The 5000-nt window shown below is 41.4% G+C and overlaps 1 protein-coding gene across 4 annotated transcripts in view; it reads right to left on the bottom strand.

The window, feature by feature from the left end:
• The window catches only part of LOC109871476 (cell adhesion molecule 3), a 74833-nt gene that overhangs the window by 31805 nt on the left and 38028 nt on the right, over positions 1–5000 (bottom strand). The gene's annotated exons all lie outside the window — the stretch shown is intronic.

The raw sequence follows: 5000 nt of genomic DNA, 5'->3' as shown, positions 1-5000 counted from the left end.
CATTAACTGGCTAGTTCCCAATATATATTTTTTATTTAACCTTTATTTAAATAGGCAAGTCAGTTTGGAACTATTTCTTACTTACAATGACGGCCTAGGAACAGTGGGTTAACTGCCTTGTTCAGGGGCAGAACGACAGATTTTTATCTTGTCAGCTCAGGGATTCGATCTTGCAACCTTTTGATTACTGGCCCAACACTCTAACCACTAGGCTACTTGCCAACCCATATAGTGCACTACTTTTGACCAGGGCCCCATATAGGGAATAGGTTGCCATTTGGTTCGGGATGCAGCCAATGAAGAAAGAAAGAAAGAAAGAGAGCGAGAGAGAGAGAGACAGAGAGAGAGAGAGAGAGAGAGAGAGAGAGAGAGAGAGAGAAATGAAAAGGTCAAAGTGACAATGGAGAGATGCTACACAGTGTTAATGTTACTGTGTGACCCCACAGTGTTTAAGCGGTGTCATTTTTAGGCATGCATATTTATTTCAGGGTTGAACAAACTCAAATGAGACAAATATTATGGAAATGAGGGTCAGGGTGTGAGAATGAATGTGACCAGCAATAATTATGGGGTTCGACACAGAATTGTGATAGTAAAAACCGTAACTGAACTTGAACTTGCAAAATGACACCCTATACCCTATATAGTGCACTTACTTTGGGGAATATGTAGGGAATATTGTGCCATTTTAGGACTCATCCCGTACACGACAGTAACCTTTGCTAATATACTGTATGTGATTACGTAAATACACTGAAATGGAACTGGAAATGTATCTACTTATAATAAGTTATTCTAATACCGTTGATGTGTTGTGCATCAACGGGGTATTTTATGTCCAGGAACATCAACAAACAGGAGACATTCAGTACACTACCAGTCAAAAACACCTATTCATTCAAGGGTTTTTCTTTATTTGGACTATTTTCTACATTGTAGAATAATAGTGAAGACATCAAAACTATGAAATAACACATATGGAATCATGTAGTAACCAAAAAAGTGTTAAACAAATGAAAATATATTTTAGATTGTTCTAAGTAGCCACCCTTTACATTGATGACAGCTTTGCACACTCTTGGCATTCTCTCAACCCGCTTCACCTGGAATGCTTTTCCAACAGTTTTGAACAGGTTCCCACGTACACTGAGCACTTGTTGGATACTTTTCCTTCACTCTGCAGTCCAACTCATCCCAAAACATCTCAACTACCTGCCCTCCAGAACACCTACACCACCCGATGTCACAGGAAGGCCATAAAGATCATCAAGGACAACAACCACCCGAGCCACTGCCTGTTCACCCCGCTATCATCCAGAAGGCGAGGTCAGTACAGGTGCATCAAAGCAGGGACCAAGAGACTGAAAAACAGCTTCTATCTCAAGGCCATCAGACTGTTAAACAGCCACCACTAACATTGAGTGGCTGCTGCCAACATACTGACTCAACTCCAGCCACTTTAATAATGGAAATTGATGTAAAAAATGTATCACTAGCCACTTTAAACAATGCCACTTAATATAATGTTTACATACCCTACATTACTCATCTCATATGTATATACTGTACTCTATACCATCTACTGCATCTTGCCATCTTTATGTAATACATGTATCACTAGACACTTTAAACTATGCCACTTTTATGTTTACATACCCTACATTACTCATCTCATATGTATATACTGTACTCGAAACCATCTTACCTATCTTACCTATGCCGTTCTGCACCATCACTCATTCATATATCTTTATGTACATATTCTTTATCCCTTTACAGTTGTGTGTATACGGTAGCAGTTGTGGAATTGTTAGGTTAGATTACTCGTTGGTTATTACCGCATTGTCGGAACTAGAAGCACAAGCATTTCGCTACACTCGCATTAACATCTGCTAACCATGTGACAAATAAAATTTGATTCAATTTTTTTATTTGAATTGGGTTGAGGTCGGGTGATTGTGGAGGCCATTTCATCTGATGCAGCACTCCATCCCTCTCCTTGGTCAAATAGCCCTTACACAGCCTGGTGGTGTGTTTTGGGTCATTAGGACAATGAAAAAAAACGATAGTCCCACTAAGAGCAAACAGTGTCACCAGCAAAGCACCTCCACACCATCACACCTCCTCCTCCATGCTTCACAGTGGGAACCACACATTCGGAGATCATCCATTCAACTACTCTGCATCTCACAAAGACACAGTGGTTGGAACCAAAAATCTCAAATTTGGACTCAAAGGAAAGATTTCCAACTGGCTAATGTCCAATCCTCGTGCTTCTTTCCCTAGAAAGTCTCCTCTTATTATTGGTGTCCTTTAGTGGTGGTTTCTTTGCAGTAATTCGACCAACCATGAAGGCCTAATTCACTCAGTATCCTCTGAACAGTTGATGTTGAGATGTGTCTGTTACTTGAACTCTGTGACTTGAAATCTGGGGCGGCATGTAACCTAGTGGTTAGAGTGTTGGGCCAGTAACTGAAAGGTTGCAGGGTTGAATCCCTGACCTGCTTTGCTATTTGAACTGTTCTTGCCAATATATGGACTTTTACCAAACAGGGATATCTTCTGTATACCACCCCTACCTAGTGACAACACAACTGATTGGCTCAAATGCATTAAGAAGAAAATAAATTCCACAAATTAACTTTAACAAGGCACACCTGTTAATTTAAATGCATTCCAGGTGACTACCTCATGAATCTGGTTGAGAGAGTACCAAGAGTGTGCAAAGCTGTCATCAATTCAAATGGTGGCTACTTTGAAGAATGTTTAGCACTTTTTTGGTTACTACATGACTCCATGTGTGTTATTTCATAGTTTTGATGTCTTAACTATTATTCTACAATGTAGAAAATAATAAAAAATAAAGAAAAATCCTTGAATGAGTAGGTGTGTCCAAACTTTTGACTGGTACTGTATGTTCTGCATCCCGAATGGCAGCAGTGTGGTAGTGTCGGGAATAGGGTGCCATTTGGAACACATCCCATATATAGTACCAGACATGCCTCAAAGCAAGCTGCTCACCTATGTAAATATGGCATTTATAAATAGTCTAATTGGAACAAAAATTGTCAGTGGTAGACAGTTTTAAATTCACCGTGTAGTGTAGCGGTATCACATCCTTGCACCAGCGGCGATGTACATTTTTTCCTTCACATCTGTGTGTTCTAAGTGTTCCGTTGCGGAACTCCGACCGGGACATGAAAGAGGAAATACATGCAGGATGTGGCAGGAAGAACATTGGCACGACAACCTAACTAAAACTAACTGCCAAAAACCAAAAATGATACGACACCGAAACAGCATTACACACTTTTAAGAATTCCTTTAGTATTGCTGTCGAACAATTCCCTGTAGTCTATCCCATGCCTACATCAATCCAAGGCTTTAAACATTTGTGGAGAGTAGTCTGTCTGTCTGTCTGTCTGTCTGTCTGTCTGTCTGTCTGTCTGTCTGTCTGTCTGTCTGTCTGTCTGTCTGTCTGTCTGTCTGTCTGTCTGTCTGTCTGTCTGTCTGTCTCTGTCTCTCTCTCTCTCTCTCTCTCTCTCTCTCTCTCTCTCTCTCTCTCTCTCTCTCTCTCTCTCTCTCTCTCTCTATCTCTCTCTATCTCTTTCTGTCTCTCTTTCTCTCTCTCTCTACATAGCTTTCCTTAACTTTGGGTCAGTCACAGTGGTCAGGTATTCTGCCACTGTGTTCACTCTGTTTGGGGCAAAATGTAATTATTTCCAATGTGTCAAGTATTATCTTTTTGTTTTCTCATGATTTGGTTGGGTTTAATTGTGCTGCCGTCCTGGGGCTCTGTGGGGTCTGTTTGTGTTTATGAATAGATCCCCAGGACCAGCTTTCTTAGGGGACTCTTCTCCACGTTCATCTCTCTGTAGGTGATGGCTTTGGGAATCGCTTAATTTTAGGTGGTAGTATAATTCAACGGCTCTTTTCTGGATTTTGATCTGCTCTTCATGCATTATGTGGTGTTTTACGTTGTACACAGGATATTTTTTGCAGAATTCTGCATGCAGTCTCAATTTTGTGAATTAAAAACCATAAAGGGCAATGGGTTTTATAACTGATTCAAGTATTTTTTAGCCAGATCCTAATTGTGATGTCAAATGTTATGTTCCTTTTGATGGCATAGAAGGCTCTTCTGGCCTTGCCTCTCAGATCGTTCACAGCTTTGTGGCAGTTACCTGTGGCGCTGATGTTTAGGCCGAGGTATGTATCATTTTTTTGTGTGCTCTAGGGAAACGGTGTCTAGATGGAATTTGTATTTGTTGTTCTGGCAACTTGGACCTTTTTTGAAACACGGTTATTTTTTGTCTTACTGAGATTTACTGTCAGGGCCCAGGTCTGTCAGGGCCCAGGTCTGTCAGGGCCCAGGTCTGTCAGGGCCCAGGTCTGTCAGGGCCCTGGTCTGTCAGGGCCCAGGCCTGTCAGGGCCCAGTCCTAACAGAATCTGTGCAGAAGATCTAGGTGCTGCTGTAGGCCCTCCTTTGTTGGGGACAGAAACACCAGGTCATCAACAAACAGTAGACATTTGACTTCATATTCTAGTAGGGTGAGGCCAGGTGCTGAAGACTGCCCTCGCCAATTCGTTGATATATATGTTGAAGAGGGTGGGGCTTAAGCTGCATCTCTGTCTCACCCCCCGGCCCGTGGAAAGAAATGTGTGGTTTTTTTGCCAATTTTAACCGCACACTTGGTGTTTGTGTACAAATGTTATAATTGTATAATGTTGTATGTTTTTCCCCCAACACCACTTTCCATCAATTTGTACAGCAGACCCTCAAGCCAAATCTTTTGAAATAAGACTTTGTTTTGATTTGTTTGTTTGTTAATTACGGTGTGGAGGGTGAATACGTAGTCTGTCGTACGGTAATTTTGTAAAAATCCAATTTGACATTTTCTCAGTACATTGTTTTACTGTGTGAGTCTGCAGAGGATGTTCCCAAGGTTGCTGTTGACGCATATCCCATGGTGGTTATTGGGGTACAATTTGTCTCCAC

The sequence above is a fragment of the Oncorhynchus kisutch genome, linkage group LG27, assembly GCF_002021735.2.
Source record: "Oncorhynchus kisutch isolate 150728-3 linkage group LG27, Okis_V2, whole genome shotgun sequence".
In the NCBI taxonomy this organism is placed as follows: Eukaryota; Metazoa; Chordata; class Actinopteri; order Salmoniformes; family Salmonidae; genus Oncorhynchus; species Oncorhynchus kisutch.
This window is presented reverse-complemented; position numbering and strand designations above follow the sequence as displayed.